Raw genomic sequence first — 16,854 nt, 5'->3', positions numbered from 1 at the left:
CACAATGGCTCATAATACAAGGTAATAGTTGATGGAATGACATGATTAACAAATACTGATAATAAACAAAGAGGCTCAGATTGTCAGGAATGATTTGCTGGATGTCATGGGATCTGCTCTGGGCTTTGAAAGAAGAATATAATTTGGCTGGGCAGAAGAGACGGGAAAGGCCAGTGAGGACCAGACAGACCATATAGGAGAGAAGTGGAGCTTAATTATGGATAAATAGGCCAGGGTCAGATCATGGAGAGTCTTGAAAGAGAACCTAAGGATTTTGGAGAGGTTGGAGTAGATACTAAGTCCCAATTTCCTTATTCTCATTTTTCCCTCTTTCAGTTTTATTGAGCTAGAACTGCAGTCTGCACTTCAGATATATTTCAAGGTATACAGCATAATGACCTGGCTTCCTGTATTGTGAAGTGATTACCACAAAATTTTAGTTAATATCCATATGTCCATCTCCTATAGATGCTCATAATAGCATTTATGAGTGTATTAGTGGAATGAAAAGTCCTATATAGTGTCTGCATGACAGATGAATTTCTCTTGAAGGATCCGAGAGCTTTTTAAAAAGTTTTTATTTTAAGATAATTATTATTTTTTAATTTTTTATTTTTAGAGAGAGGATGAGGGAGGGGCCGAGGGAGAGGGAGAGAGAGACTCTTAAGCAGGCTCCACACTGAGCACAGAGCCCGATGTAGGGCTTGATCTCACACCCCTGAGATCATGACCTGAGCTGAAATCAAGAGTCGGATGCTAAACTGACTGAGCCACCCAGGCGCCCCTATTTTGAGGTAATCGTAGATTCATATGCAGTTGTAGGAATAATACAGAAAGATCCTATATGCTCCTCACCCAGCTTTCCCTGTGGGTGACATCCTGTATAACTATAGCACAAAATCACAGCTGGGAATTCAATCCACTGACAACATTAATACAATTCATGGACAACATGGGTAGACCTAGAGGGTATTATGCTAAATGAAATAGGTCAGATGGACAAGTACCATATGATTTCACTCATATGTGGAATCTAAAAAAACAAAAACAAATGAATAAACAACAAAAAAAGTAGAATCAGACCTGTAAACACAGAGAACAAACTGATAGTTGCCTGAGGAGAGGAGGGTGGGGGATGAGCCCACTGGGTGAAGTCTCCCAGTCAGATGGTAGCTACACTTGTGGTGAACACAGCATCATGTTCAAACTTGTTGAGTCACTGTGTTGTACACCTGAAACGAATATGACATTGCGTGTCAATGACAGTCAAATAAACAATTAAAGAAAAAAAGGGCTAGTAAGGGGAGAGAGAGAGAGACTAACATGAATCTCCCCATTCTCATTTTTTAAAAAATTATCACAACATAACTGTGCTAGGTGATGAAGATTTAGAAATCAGAGGATGGCGATTCCATCCGCACCATTATATCCTGAGTGCCCACCTGCGTGCCTGGTGCTCAGTAATAGTTGATGAAAGGAAATGTGAATGACTGTAGGTCTCCAAAGGCCTCATAGGCTAGTGGAGTAGACCAAGGTCTCCAACCCTTTCACAGGGTGCTCTTAAACATGGGACATGGGCAAAAACCAGAAGACAAAGGATGATTACCTGGATGGGGATAGAGGAAGAAAAAGCTTAATGGAGAAGGTGGCACCTCAGTAAGTCAGCATTGCTCTGTAGTATGGTCCACTGCAGGGGTGGAGGTGGGGGATGGAGGGAATCGGAGGATGAACCTGGAGGCTGAAGGAGGCTGGTCGTGACAGTCTTTCAGAGCTGTGTTAAGGAGCTTTGACCCACACTGCAAGGCTTCAGTGCAGGCGGAGGCTCACCTGTTTTAGTGCACATGAGCATCACCTGGAGGACCTGGAGGACTTCTTTTTTTTTTTTTTTTTTTCTAAGTAGGCTCCATACCCAGCGTGGAGCCCAGCACAGGTCTTGAATTCACTCTCTGAGATCAAGACCTGAGCTGAGAACAAGAGCCAGATGCTCAACCGACTGAACCACCCAGGCATCCTACTGGAGGGCTTCTTAAAACAAAGATGCTGAGCCCCACCCCGGAGTTCATGAATTAGTAGGTCCAGTGTGGGGGCCCAAGAGTGTGTATTTCTCACAAGGTCTTGGGTGGTACTGATGCTGCTGGTCTGGGGCCACTCTGAGACCCATTTGTGTCAACGGTGGATGAGAAGAGGTGAGAAACTACAGATAGGGGGACCAGTTAGGAGGCAGTGGTCCACGTTTAAAAAAGATGCTCATCTAACCTCCAAGGAACTGCTGCTCAGAGCAGTCTCAATGCCAAGTCCAGAGCCTGTATCTTCAGACACTTACTCCATTGTCTCCAAGGGGGACAATCCTGGCCCAACACACACATATTTTGTCAAAAGCTCAGTCTTTAGTAGAAAATGAAATAATTTGGATTCATATAGCTATAAAGAGTACATTTGGGGTTCAGTTTTTATGTTTTAAAGGATTTTAACTGTTTCTGAGAATGGTTTGGAATTCTTCATCTGAGGTCCACAGCCCTGGGGCCCTTGAAAGCAAAACTGGTCCTGCTCTAATCATATTCTCACTTTAAGTAAAAAGGCTCGATGATTCCTCCAAGACATGGAAAGACAAGAGATTCTCATCAGATGACTTCCAGTTGACTTTCAAATACTACCATCCTGCAGGGAAGGTATACGCACAATTCTGTGAAGGAAATTCTGAAAGCTGAAGGGGAGTTAGACGTGGGAAGAGAATTCCCCAAAATGGTCAAAAGAAAGATTTCATTATTTTGTTGCCTTTTTTTTTCTTTTGATAATAGAGAATTTGGTGGAGTTAGTTATTTGGCAGGGCATGCTTGGGCTGAAAACTTTAATTTTCTTTGCCAAGCTTCCTAAAAATAGTCTTTCTTCAGGCGAGGGCCATCTCAACATGAGCCATGTTTGTTCTAAGCACAACATGTTTTGTGAGTGTAATTGCCTATTAACCCGAAGATTTCAACTGCAGTGAGACAAAGAATGTGGAATTATACTTCTTGCAGCGTGGTGAGCTTGTTCTTGTTTTGTGTATGTAACAATAAGTTCTTTCATGACGTGGCACATGGCAGTGAGTCGTGAAATCTGATACCTGGCAAAAATACAATGGAATTATATAATACCAAAAAAGTCAGTTGTTTTCCTTTTTGCTAATTAACTCCTTTGAGTGGGGAGGTACTGAGGATGAGGTCAGCTGGTGGCTTTTGTTCTCCAACTAGTTTCCATGCCGTTTTAGGCACTGTGTCTGTAGTGTGCTTTTATAAATGAAGGGGTCTGGTGACTACTGGAACAGCCCCTAGGATGGTTATGCCCTGGCATGGTAGCAGCTTTACCGACTGCACAGAATTTGTCTTTCCCGGGACCCTGCCTGTAATTTGGGCTCAAGCCAACAAGCATGTCTATGGCTCTGTTCTTACTTTTCTCCAGGAACTTTGCACCCTGGTAGACAGGGGCTCACAGGATTCTTTAAGGAAACATTTTGTCAGTTATAGGCTTGACGTATGAAATTTGACATAAAATGGGACAATAACAACACAATGTGGGAGTCATTGTTCTTATCTTACAGACGAGGAGACCTGAAGTTCAGAGGAAGTCAATGTCATATGCAAGATAAATCAGCTGGAAGGTGGTAGAATAGGAATCAGACCCAGATCTGTCTTTCTCCAAAGCTCAGTCCTGTCCACCATATAACACATTATGTTCAGTGATGTAGAAAGGGGCTATAAGTAGGGATGCCCTGGTGGATGGATGATTCCACTCAAGGATAATAAGAGTTATTTTAAAAGTGACCTAATGATGTACTGATTTATTTTCTTTCTGCTTTTCCTAGATCTTCTGTAATAATCATCTATGTCTTTCATGATAGCAACAAATCATCTTTGTGATACTTTTAAAAGCACTGAAGAGGAAAGATGGTAGACACTGAGACCACGTAGTCTAGGTGAGGTTGACCAGGAGGATATACTTACGACCCCAGGAAAGGGAGGCACTGCTTGAACAAGACACAGAAAAAGCAAACCATAACACAAATGATTTATAAACTTCTGCATGACAAAAGCAACCACAGCCAAAGTGAAAAGACAAGCCACAGAGTAGAAGATATTTTTAGCATATACATCAATACAGGATTAGTATCTGAAACATATAAAAATCCCTACAAATCAGTAATGCAGAGGAAAGTAGCCCAATACACAAAGCAGTCAAAGATTTTTATTTGGCAAGTCACAGAAAGGACAACATAAATGTCCAGTAAAGATATAAAAATTTATTGCTAGTAAAGCTGGACATCGGGGCAAACACTTAGATATGTAGGCCCTAGAGAACGTTTCCTGTATGTGTACAAGGAAACATTAGCAAGAGTCTTCATAGTAGCATTGTCTATATGTTGATCCCCAGCAGAAACTTGGGATCAACTTAATTATCCATCATCTGAAGAAGCTTGGTTGAAGAAAAGAAAGCAATTTTTAAAATGATGAACTCAATATGATACCACTGATATACATTTAGAAGTTCACGAAGACGGCTTGATATTACTATGTGTATATACATATGTAGTAAACATATAAAAACCTGCATGAGAGGCAGATGCCCCAATGCCTAGTGGTGTTACCTCTGCAGAGAACGAAAGGCAGTGGATTGAACGTAGGCAGGTGACTGACCCTATTTGTAGTGCTTCCTATCTTTGAAGAACCACTGCTCTCTCTGCTTTAGCAAAAATGGCCATGCGGGAGCATGCATTAAATCTAGGCAGTGGGCATGCAGGTTGCTGTTATATTATTTTCAACACCTTTGCACGTGTTTAAGATAACTAATAATTTTAAAATTAATAATAAAAACAAAATAAGAAAAGAGCAGATTGGAAAGCAGTTCAATTACTATTGCCAAATAGAAATAATTTTATGACCCAGAATATAAAGGAAATCTGATCTTTTATTTCAGTAGAAGAAATTGAGGCCAGAGATGAAGAACTTACGGCTCAAGAAAGCTGTTGAGACACAGACACTGGCTACCGTCCAGTGTCGTGTACACTTTTAGAAGAACTTGAACGAGAGAATTCATTTCCATCTGTCTGGGCTGGTGTAGGCTAAAGCTTCTTATTTTGAGATTCTTCCGATCAAAACTGAGGAGCTCCCTTGGAGTGAATGATGTAAGCAGGTTGGGCATTTCCCAGGAGTCGGAACTGGGGCTGGTACACAAATGTCACCATGACACTCATCACCCGTGGGATCCTGAGCTGCAGGTCTGACGTGTCCATGGTGCCGCCCCTCACTTTACAGGTGAGGAGCCAGGGAGCGCTGTGTGTATGGTGGTGGTCCCCGGTCCTGCCTTCAGGCCAGATCTATTGTTAGCCATGCTCTCTTGCATCTGAAAAATCCTGGCTTCGTGTTTTTTTTTTTTTCACTTTTTCTCCTTCCATTGGGAATGAAGGTGGTATATGGACAGGCGATTCTTAGGCTTAGAGGAAAACATTCCCACAGAATCTGCGGATTCATTCATGACAAAGCCCGTTGCCCTCTTTGCCCTAGGCAAGTCCTTGGAATGGAAACTTGGAGGAAAACTTCCTAGCAGTTCCTTTGCAAAAAGCCGGGTTTATTGATTGAGAGTGACAAGTTATTTTCCTCTTTGAAATTTGTAAATATAAAAATACTGCCTTGACAAAAAGGATGTGTGAAGCCCAGAAGTTACTCATTTTACCAACTGAGTAGCTAATTCCAGGGTTAGAAGCGTGGAGATGAGTGTCAGCAAATCAACACAAGCTCCAGGTCTACCATTCCCGAATTGCCTTTTAAATTCACCATAGGTTGGGTTTGAAGAAATCAGTGTATGAAAATATGGTGACAGGATAGAGGTGATAAACCTAAAACATGAAACTAAGGAGTGATGGATCCTGCACATCAAGCTGGGCTTTGTTCTGTATGTATCCTCTCCAGAGTCACCGGGAATGACTCCCTACCTGAAAGGTGACCTACAAGTCTAGGCGTAGGTCCTGGGCATGTTTCTCATGTGCCAAGGAATGAAAAATTCTTACAGCATTTTAACAGGCACCTGAAGTCAGAGAGATCTTGGGTAGCTTTGCCAGTAGCTAGCTGTAAGACTTAAGGCAGCTAATTGACATTTTAAAGCCCTGGTCTCATCATCTGAAAATGGGGATGAGCAATAGTAGCTTCTTTACACAGTAGTTCAGAGCATTACATGAGACCATGTAAATAAAGCCTAGCTCATAACGTGCCTCTAGCTCATACCGAGTACTCGGAACTGGTGGTGGTCATTATTACAATGAACTTCTTGGCACATTTGGCATGTTTGCTGCAAACACCTACATCCTTTAATAGCTTGATTGCCCTGAACAGAAAACCCTTACGACTCCTGCTGCAGACATTCCCGGACTATCTTCTTTCCCCAGATGCATCTCTGTCATGTCCATCTTTGCTAGTATTTTCGAGTCTGCTCTGAAGGCTTCCTACCTATGGCAGGACAGTGCTGGGAACTGACTTGACTATCCACCCTCACTCTGTTCATGTCCTGAAGCTCTAACCTCCCATGTGATGATATTGGGAGGTGGGACCTTTGGGAAGCAATTAGGGTTAGATGAGGTCACGAGTGGGGGTCTCTCATGATAGGATTCGTACCCTTAGGAGAAGAGATACCAGGGCACGTGCTTGCTCTCTTTCTTCCTGTCATGGGAGGCAGCAGTCTGCAAGCCGGGAGGAGAGCCCTCCCCAGAAAGCATATCAGCTGGCACCTTGACCTTAGACTTCCCAGGCTCCAAGACTGTGAGAAGTCGATTGCTGCTTTTTAGGTCACCCCGCCTATGGTATTTGGTTATGGCAGCCCCGGCTGCCTCACATAGATGGCAAGTGTTCTGTGATTAGTGCCTGAGAACTAAAACCTACTCTATGTTCCTCTTGAAGTTTCACAGCGCTCACTGTGAGTCACAGAGGCTCAACTTTGCCTAATGTGGCATTTCTAAAACTAAGCGAACAACCAGGGGAATCCTTTTGGCCTAATTGCTGTTACTATTCCCTATACCCTGAGTTCTTGATGCCCTAGCCCTTCAGCTCTGCTGTCTGTCTGTGTGTCTGTCTGCTGGGGTCATCTGAAGCCTAGTGATGGGGCTGCTGCCTTCTGGGAAGCCCCCTGCCCCACTGGCGCCGTGTTGGGCTGGTGCTCAGGCACTCCAAGAGCCTTCTTGTGCTCCTTTGTTCTGCAAACTAGCAGAATACAGCAGGCCGTGCTCCCCAGATGTTGGCTAATCCCCTCTGAGTGTGCCGATGCATGTGAAGTATGCTCGTGTCCCTCTGGCCGCTCAAGGAGACCATATGTCTGTGGTGCACGCGCAGCATCGAGCAGGACCAAGGGGTGCTTCTAGGGTTGGGCTCACACACTGTGGCCCACTGCATCCCGTGCCCCGAGCAGCTAATGTCCCCGTATGCATCCCCTGTCGAAGGAGACCCGGCTTGATACATGTGACACACCTGGGCAACTGCCGACCCTGCTTCTATCTCTTCCGGGTGGGTTTTCTTCCCTGTCAGCTCATACTTACGCTACACTGAGAACTACCTGGGTGTGTGCATCTCAAACTAATTTGCATACACCTCCTTTGGAGGATCGTGCAGATTCGGATTCAGAAAGTCTGGGGTGATGCTTGAAATCTGTGTTTCTAGTATGTGTCCAGGAGATGCTGATGCTGCTAGTCAGTCTAGTCTGAGGGCCACAACATGACTGCTCCTTCAGGCTGTGGAGAATGTTCTAGGTACTCTCCTCTGACTTGTTATTACATTGTTTACCCTCTCTCACCTTCTATTGAAATCATGTGGATGCCCATCCCCACCCCAAGGTGACTGAACACCTTGATAAAATTATATCATATGTATCTTCACATCCCCAACAGCTCTTGACCCTGGAGTGGACAGCATGTTTGTTGAAGAGATGACTGGCTATCTGAGGTACTTAAGAATTGTTTGTGGAGGATAATAGGTTCTGTGATTCTTATGTTTGTAATGGCTCCTCGTTGCTCATGTCAGTGGTTCTTAACCTTCTTTGGGGGGTGGTCAAGGACTCTGCTACTGAGAATGTGTTGGAATTTATGCTGCCTTTTCCCAGACGGGTGCACATTTGTGTGCATTTTGCACATATTTTCTAGAGTTTCATGGGGAACCCTAAAGCCAGATCCTATAGACTCCAGTTAATAATCTCTAGCTAATGGTTAATGCTAGCTAATATGGTCTCCTTGAGCGGCCAGAGGGACACCAGCATTAAAAATACACCCTGCAGCCTGGCATCAAAGCTCTTTAGGATGTGGGCAATATGTGTTCTCCCATGATGTACTAGTTGAGGCTCCTTCGGTAGCTAGTGGCAGAAATCCATTTGAGTCAGTATAAAAACAAAGTTATTTTTGTTTTTATGTGTAAGATTATTGCGGGGAGTTCACAGAATTGATGGAAGAACTGGAAAGGGATAAGAATCCAGATGTAGCTCCAAAAACCTTGGTGTTCTAGAACCAGGGGCACGAGTGATAGAAGTGTCATTTTATCTCCTTATTTATTTATATTACCAGGACGTGGCTGAGGGCAGCTTCAAGTTCATGTTTCACAGGCCTGTGAGCAGAGAAAAGGGCTCTTTTCTCCAAGTTTTAATAATAGTAAAAATAAAAAGTCCAAGGGAAAGGCTCTAATTGGCTTGCCTTGGCTTCGTGCCCAACTGTGGACCAATTCCCGTGGCCAAGAAGGATGTTTGGGTCACATGCCCACGCTCACAATCACTGTGCCCAGGGAGGGGGAGAAGGCAAGAAAGAGGAAGGGAGCACTCATTTACATTACGTGGGTGGAGGGGTAAGACGTTTCCAAGACGGGGCAGCACGGTGGGATTGCTGGGGAATTGGCAGCTTGGATTCCTGTTTTCTATCATTTTTTATTTTTCTGAAATTCATTGTTCTAGCTGTGTTGTTCCTTGTCCTTCCCAGGTACTATTTATTGCCACCTCTGCTTCTCCCGGGTCTCCCTCCCCACCCCACTTGTCCTAGCCTCTTAGTTGGCTAGGGTTGCCATAACGAAGGACCACAAACTGGTGGCCCAGAACAAGAGAAACTTATTCTCTCACAGCTCTGGAGGCCAGCAGCCTGACATCAGGGTGTCGGCATGGTTGAGTCCTCTGAGGGCTCTGAGGGAGAAAATGTTCTGTGTGGCTTGTCTTGTGAGCTTCTGGTGAAGGCATCTCTCTATGTCTCTTTCCTCTTCTTATAAGGACATCAGTCATATCAGATTCAGAGCTCACTCTACTTTAGCATGACCCCATCTTCACAAGTGACATCTGCAACCATCCTATTCCCAAATAAGATCACATTCTGGTCGTGTTACTGGGAGTTAGAACTTTAAACATAGCTTTCGTTGGATGCAATTCAACCCACAATAGCCTCTCAGCCCAGCTTAATGCCGGTTTCTCCAGGAGGACTTGGGTGACCATCTTGGCTCAGATGTTTTCCTCTGAGCCCCCGCTGTCCTCTCTGTATGGCCGCACTATACCGTGGAGACCAGCTCTCCATGGATATCTTTCCTTGTCATGAGACTGGCAGCTCCTTGAGGGCAAGGATCCAGGTCTTTTTAATATTCGCTGAGGTGCCTAGAACAGCATGTGGCAGTTAATTTTATGTGTCGACTTGACTCAGTCACGAAGTGCCCAGATATTTGATTAAACATTATTCTGAGTGAGCCCGTGAGGATGTTTTTAGATGAGATTAACATTTGAATTTGTAGACTGAGTAAAGCAGATTGTCCTCTCGAATGTGGGATGGCTTTATCCAGTCCCTCGGAGGCCTGAAAGGAACAGAAGACCGAGAAGAGAGAATTGGCTCTCTCTGCCTGTCTTCAAGCTCAGACATCAGCCTTCTTCTGCCTTTGGACTTGGACTCAGACTGGAACTTTTAATGCTAGCAGCTCTCCTGGGTCTCCAGCCTGCTGACTGCAGATCTTGGGGCGCCTCTGTCTCTATAATCATGTGACCCAATTCCTGAGAATAAATCTCTCTCTATAGATGTATATATATTTATATATACAAGCATCCTGTTGGCTCTGCTTCTCTGAAGAAGCTAGACTAGGGCTAACACACAGTGCCTCCCACAATGTGAGTGCCCAGTAAATGGCAGGGAATGAATGATGGGCTGATAGAAGGGTAATTAGAGTGTTAGGATAACCTCCCAAACTCTCCTCACCCAGCTGGGGGGATGCCTTAGAGACTCTGGGGAAAAGTGACACTATCCTCACTTGGTTGTTCTTAGCCTCAGCTGTACGTGGAGGAGCACCTTTAAGAGCTCTACAAATCTCTGGACCTCAGACCAATCAGCATCTGTGGGAAGGGGACCCAGGCACCAGTTGGGCTCTTGTCAAGCTCTGCCGTGAGTTTGCCACACCCTCGAGGTTACAAAGCCCTGCTGGGGCAGCTCGAGAGCTCCAGGCTGGTACTGTGTGCTTTTCCCAAATGAGTCTCACCTTTGAACTTCTCTTGGGGCCAGGAAAGCATTATGATGGCACAAACTTTGGAGACCAGTGTAAATTGGATCTTGATTGACCAGGCCAGGGTACCTCCTAGGACTCAGAAAACCCAGTGTATGAAACTTGCTCTGAGTTAATGTCCTGTCTGCATTCAAGCTCAGATTCTTGGAGAAGGGCCTCCAAGAAGGAGCATTTTCATGCAAAGTGTGAGCAGGCTCTGTGTCAGCTGTCAGCACCAGGAAAGGAAAAGGACCAGGGGTGCTCTGTGGGTAGTTGGTGACAATGGGATGTCACCAAGAGTTACTACTAGGGAAAGAAAAGCGTCAGCACTGACAATGCCTTGGTGGGGTGCAGGAGGAACCCAGAGCCCCCCGGGGTGCTTTGGAAAGCCACATTTCAGGCCTGTGTGTGGGAATGGCTGGCTGGGCCTACTGACGCTGGGCTTGCAGCAGGAGATCAAAGCCTCTGGGCGCTTTGGCTGGGGTGGTAGCTGGCCACTGTGTTCTGGCCTCCTGGCCGCTCCATAAACCATCTCTGACAGGGTGGCATCTCCAGCAGGCCGGCGATGCAGAAGGGACCACGTGCAGCCATATTTCAGCCCGGACACCAGGACTTGAATGTGAGCATGTGCGTGTCTGGGCCTGAAGTTTCCCTGAAGCTGATTTGTGACTGTCTGAATTTACAGCCTTGGAGGACACCCGATCAACCAACTAGACCCATATGTGTTCAGTCCCCAAGCCTGCATCTCGGGGAGCACAAGAGGGAGGGTGGAAGGGCGGAGGGGGAGAGATTTTATTATGTTCCCTGCAATAGGTGGTGATATAGGTCCTGTCAAATGACGGGTTTTAAAGAGGCATTTTTAGGACATCTCATCGTCCTCTTGTCTCTCACCCAAGGTTGTCTGCAGAGCCTGGAGCCGAAGGGCCTTGTAGAAATTATTCAAAGGCACAAACATTCCACAGGAATTGGATAGGAGACTGATAGCCCAGAGTCCCCTCTTTGGCCTAGCAGCCCCAAGAACACTTAGCTTCCTGACAGCAACTCTGCTTTAAAGGGAGCAGGACTCAGTTTCCCTTGCGATTGGGGAGCAGGCTATCTCTGCTTCTGGACAAGCCTTGGCGCACCCTACAGAAGGCCACAGGGCCTGTGATTTGTGCACAGGTGGGGGCAGGGGCAGTGTCCTATCTCTGTCTGAAGGCCGGGAGATGACCTCCACCGAGCCCTTCCAGCTCTGAGATCCAAGAATCAGTCAGTCAACAAGCATTCCTGGGGCTCTGTGTTTGGCCTAATTCTAGAAGGTTATGAATTACCGTTCTTTTTCCCAACAAAGACAGAGCCTAAAATGCTTTCCCTCAGGGACAGGTGACATGGACTTGTTCAGACAAAGGCAGGGCCTGACATCGGCTCCTTTCCTGAGAGAAGAATTGCAGCATCTCAGAGCGGAGCGCACGAGGGCACAGCAGGGAACAAAAGGAGAAATGGGCAGAAAAGGGCCCTGTCAGTGGATCACAGGTGCCAAGCTTGCTTTCTCGTCTCCCATCCCAGAAGCAGAAGGCGCAGATGGTCCTGGGCATCTTGTGTTCTTCCTTGATCACCCCTTGTTCAGGAGGCATGTGTACAGGGAATGTGGCCTCCCCGGCCGTGAAGGCAGGTGTGTGTGTGTGTGTGTGTGTGTGTGTGTGTGTGTGTACCTGCACACGCACCCCAGGCATAGAGACTCACTGGTAGCCTGGTGACACAAAGGAAGAGGCATGATGAGGTAAGAAAGGGTGCCTCAATTGGAGAAAGAGGACGGGTAGGGACTGAATGTTTGTGGCCCACCCCCCAAATTTTTACGTTGAAACCCTTCTCCCCCAGTGTGATGGATTAGGACCCGGGGCCCTTGGGGAGTAATTAGGATTTGACGAGGTCATGAAGGTGGAGACCCCCATGCATGGGATTAGTGCCCTCACTGAGTCACAAGAGGGCTTGCCCCTCCCTGCTCACTGCCACGTGAAGATTTGAGAAAGCGGCCCTCTGTATCGTGGGAGAGACTCGATATGCCACCCAGTTTATGATACTTTGTGGCAACAGCCAGAACGGACTAAGACAAGGGCTACGATTTAAGCAACAGCTCCGCAGTGTCCTAGCAGTGTGGCTTTGGGTGAGTCGCTTACCCTCTCTGAGTATAAATTCATTCCGCTGGAAAAATGCATAATAACGCCTGCTCTGCTTCCCTCCTTCGCCTGGTTGTTAGGAGAACTAAAGGATAGGATAGATATGGAACTGTTCCATAGTATCCCGGTTTTCTGAAACATTCAGAGAAAACAAGCTCTGTGTTTGTTTTTGAAACAAAACACTGCCACGGGACTGCCTTTTCTTTTTTCTTGCGAAGGCTGAGAATGTTTCTCTACACATGGTTCCAAAATACTGTCAGCCTTCCATTTTAGTTTTGAATTTCTACCTGCCCTAAAGTTGCTCAACAATGAAACCTGGTTCCTCTTTGTGTGGATTCCTTGGTTTCTTCTCTGCCCACCCTGCTATTTGGTGACCTGGGAAAATGAGCCAGGACGGGGAGAGCAAGGGGCTCATCCAGAAATGCTCATGTTGGGGAAAGAGCCTGACTCCTGGATAAATGAAGTGTGGCTTGCTGGCAGATTTCTTAAGATAATATTTGTGGCAGGAAAAATCATGTTCAGTTAAAAAATTGGCAGCAATTCTCTCAGGGAGAGAATAATCTTTTGTTTAGCAAAATACCTTGATGACTTTTTTGAGTACAAAAGGTGAGCTCGCCCCAGGACATGGCTTAGATGTCTCAGCCTGGAGGTGGTTTTCAACCCTGCTTGTACATTAGGAGCTCTGGAAAAGTTTGTGTGCATGTCCCCAACTCCAGAGCCTCTGATGTAATTGGCCTGGGGTAGGATCTGGGCATCACTATTTTTAAACCCCCCTCCCCCCTAGAGAGTCTAATGTGTAGCCTGGGTTGATTTCCCTGCACCAGACCCAGACTAGAGGGGCTGGGAGAAGAGTGACAGAACTGGGGGGCTGGTAGCTTGGTGGGAGATGAGAGAGGGAAAGAGAAGTCACTTTGGGTGGGGGTAGGCTGGGCTCTCTGTGTAGAGATGACCAGCGAGGTGTTTCCAGTGCCCAGAGGAGCCAGGGACAGTTAACAAAGGAATCCCTGGCATTTAATTTTTAGGTCACTTGCTTCCCTGTGTGTAGTACATACAACACTACCCTAACAACACTACCCTATATCTTCAAGTCCTCAGTGAAAGTCTCTACCTGCCCAGTCTAGTGGCCGTAGTACTGTGGGGGAAATGCCAGAACTTGGGCTGGCCCCAGGGATGAACCAAAAAAAAAAAAAAAAAAAAAAGAAGTCCAACACCTGCAGGAGATAAAAATTGGAGAAGGGATTGGAAATCCAGCAAGAGTAGGAAATTGGAGCCAGGAGGGAACGAGGACAAAATAGCCCCCCTACGAATCCTCTGGGATATTGGGAAGGATGCTTGGTTTCCTACCGTTTGTGGGCTAGGGATTCAAGGCAATTTTATTGAAATCTCAGTGGATAGTGCCTCAGCTGCTGGAGGACATGAAGACTTTACAAACAGCTGACACTCGAGCCAAAGAATAATAAATAATTCACCACCTTCCATTCTTTCCACCGCACACACTCCATGTGTGGAATATCTTACGGTGATCACAGTTCATTCACATTCATCTCTCTTTGAGCTTTCCAACAGGCCTGAGAGATGGGGAAGGAAGGAATTTGTCACATGCGATCGTGAGAAAAGGGGGTTCTCAAAAAAAAGAAAAGGGGGTTCTCAGCGGCCATAGCTTGCATCCAGCAAGTTCCAGGAGTGGCGGAGCTTGAAGCATCACGGGCTCCAAAGCATCACTCCTGGTTCTGACATGGTGCTCAGTCCACCACTTCTGCCTGAGTTTGGGTCTCCAGCAGCTTTGGCCCTACAGGAAGAACCTTCTTGTGCCTTCACACTCTTTTGTTTTTAGACATGAGCTCTAGACCTAACATTTGCTTTAATCTCTTCTCTCTCTGCCATCTTTTCTCCCCTCTTTCTTTCTCTCTCCCCTTTCCCCATCTCCTCATCTCCATCCACCCACCGTTTTTTTGGCATTACATGTCCGTGCTCTCAGCCGGGAGACTTCCCCTAGATAACTGTGGTCATACACGGATTCTACCTAAGAGTGTTTTCGAGCCCTTTCTTGTTCTTTGGCCTTCTGTGTTTCTTTATCTGATTCCAGGATGAGTCAAATGTCCTTACCAGCACGGATTGCAGAATCCCTGGGTCTCTAACCAGGAAATGGTAGAACTGGGAGGGACTTCCTGGCTTTGCTCACGGACCCCCACAAGTTGTTGATGTAACACTCATTCTCAGCAGCTAGAGAGGACTAAACATATTAACTGGCTTTAACTGACCTTTGCTCTAGATTTAGAAGAGAGGAATGGTGACCCGTTTCTCCCGCGTGGAAGCAAACAGCAGAGTGTATTTTATGCCCAGGTGTTTGCCATATAGCTTGATACAAAACCATGTCCTGGAAAACTATAAGCCAATCTAATTTATAGAAATAAACTGAGTGAGAATCATTATTTTTTATTGGTACCACTTAATGTGAAGAAAATGCACATTTTCCAAAAATATGGAAAAAACGTTCCATTTGCCTTATTGGGTCCAAATGTTAGGTTTAAATTATTTTACTATGCAAACTTTCTTTCATATCTTGGCAGTAGTGATTTCCATTTTTATTCCTTGGGTATCCATAATCTTATGAGAATCAAAAACATATGCTTTGAGATCACTGGACAGCTCCTTCTCCCACATTTTAAAAATGCACAAGGAAGGTTATTGCTCTGGTAGCAAAAATAACAGGAACACTATAGGAGAAAATTATGAGGACATCGAGGCTGAATGGGAAAGAGGTTCAAAAGGTGCATTCTGGTTTTCATGCTTTTGATTTGCAAGTCATTAAGCTGGAAGAGCCCCTGCCTCCTGCTGACTGCCACTAGGAATGTGATTTTTTCTTCTCTAATAGAGGGTTGCTTATTCAATGCTCCAGGTTTGCAATATTGGAGGAAAAGAGGGGATCTGGCTTTTCTAGTGCTTCTTGAGATGGGGTTCCTGTTGCCCCCTGGGGAGTCGGCTGAGAGTGGCTGGACTTCTCGCCTCCCTTTGTCTGCAGGAGGAGGGTGCGTTTGGCAGGGAGGCAGATGCATCCTACAAGTTTCAGTCTCAGGAATTTCAGGTTGACAGAGAGAAGTCAGTGAAGAGGTGAGTGCTTTGTGTTCATTCCTGAAAAAAAAAATTATTAGAAAAAAAATGGAGGAGAGTCAGATATTGAAATGTGATGAAAGGCTCTTTTGCAGCCTGTGCCGAGAGCGATGGGCATCTCCCAGGACCACTGGCACAGATGCTTCAAGACTGGGGGCAAGAGAAATCCTTACCATAAGAAGCAGAAGTATGGGCTGGGACGCCTCGCTGCCAACACTAAGCTTGGCATACACACAGTCCACGTTCGGGGAGGCAATAAGAAGTACCATACCTCGAGGCTGGACGTGGGGAACTTCTCCTGGGATTCCAAGTGTTACACGCACAAAACAAGGATTGTTGACATTGTCTACAATGCATCCAACAACGAACGGGTCTGCCCCAAGACCCTGGTGAAGAACTGGGTCACGCTCATTGAGAGCACACCGTACCCACAGTGTATGAGCCCCGCTGCGCACTGCCCCTACGCCACAAGAAGGGGGCCAGGCTGACTCCTGAGGAGGAAGAGATTTTAAACACAAAATGATCAAAGCAAATTCAGAAGAAATATGATGAAAGGAAAAAAGAATGCCCAAATCAGCAGTCTTCTGGAGGCGCGGTTCCAGCACGGCAAGCTTCTGGCGTGCCTGGCTTCAAGACCAGGCCAGTGTGGCCGAGCAGATGGCTGTGTGCTAGAGGGCAAGGAGCTAGAGTTCCATCTGAGGAAAATCAAAGTCCAGAAAGGCAAATAAATCTTCCTCTCTTCTATCTTTGGTCATGTAAAAAAGGCGTTTATTGTTAAAAAAAAAATGTGATGAAAGGAAGGTGGGAAGGGTGTCAAAGGAGAATGGGAAGAACAGATGAAAGGCTCAGCATCCTTCAGGAGTAAGAGGTCAAGGGCCTCAGTGGCTTGCCCCATGAACCAGGTCATAGTCCAGACCTGGCATTGGCACGGTACAGAATGCCCACTGGCTGCTCAGTCAGCCAAGACTCATGTTTCCAGAAATACACCATGTCATTCTCTGACTCCTCCTCTGTGTTTGCCATATTTGTCCTCACTGGGACTTCGGCCTTACTCACTGCACACAGCTGTATACTCCAGGTTTCCTCTG

General features: G+C 46.0%; 1 pseudogene; it reads left to right on the top strand.

The window, feature by feature from the left end:
• The first annotated feature begins 15,876 nt into the window (after positions 1 to 15,876).
• Positions 15,877 to 16,494, top strand: LOC110587407 (annotated as a pseudogene).
• The last annotated feature ends 360 nt before the right edge of the window (positions 16,495 to 16,854 follow it).

This window comes from Neomonachus schauinslandi, chromosome 10, assembly GCF_002201575.2.
Source record: "Neomonachus schauinslandi chromosome 10, ASM220157v2, whole genome shotgun sequence".
In the NCBI taxonomy this organism is placed as follows: domain Eukaryota; kingdom Metazoa; phylum Chordata; class Mammalia; order Carnivora; family Phocidae; genus Neomonachus; species Neomonachus schauinslandi.
The sequence above is the reverse complement of the archived record's forward strand: the minus strand, read 5'-3'. Positions and strand labels throughout refer to the sequence as shown.